Source organism: Galeopterus variegatus, unplaced genomic scaffold, assembly GCF_000696425.1.
Source record: "Galeopterus variegatus unplaced genomic scaffold, G_variegatus-3.0.2 Scaffold6419, whole genome shotgun sequence".
Lineage (NCBI taxonomy): Eukaryota > Metazoa > Chordata > Mammalia > Dermoptera > Cynocephalidae > Galeopterus > Galeopterus variegatus.
Genome location: NW_007732530.1, coordinates 88,232 through 88,859, shown reverse-complemented (window position 1 = coordinate 88,859; position 628 = coordinate 88,232).

The window sequence follows — 628 nt, the reverse complement described above, 5'->3', positions numbered from 1 at the left end:
GATTCTGTTGATATGGTGTATCACATTCATTGATTTGCATATGTTGAACCATCCTTGCATCCCTGGGATGAATCTCACTTGATTATGGTATATCTTTTTGATGTGTTATTGTACTCTGTTTGCTAGTATCTTGTTGAGGATTTTTGTGTCTATGTTCATCATAAATATTGGCCTGTGGCCTTCTTTTTTTGTTGTGTCTTTGTCTGGTTTTGGTATCAGGGTAATGCTGGCCTCATAGAATGAACTCAGGAGACTGGCCTCTGTTTCAGTATTCTGGAATAGTTTGAGAACAATTCATGTTAAGTTTGATAGAATTCAACAGTGAAGGCTTCTGGCCCTGGGCTTTTCTTTGTTGGGAAACTGCTGATACAATCTTGATGCTTGTTATTGGTCTGTTCAGTTTTTATATTTCTTCTTGGTTTAGTCTTGGTAGTTTGTATGTGTCCAAAAATTTATCCATTTCCTCCAGGTTTTCAAGGATTTCACAATGCAGTGGTAGAGACAGAGATATAAAAAATACTGGCCAGGGCCGGCCTGGTGGCACACTCGGTAGAGTGCGGAGCTTGGGAGTGCGGAGGCGCTCCCGCCGAGGGTTCGGATCCCATGTAGAGACCGGTCCGCTCACTGG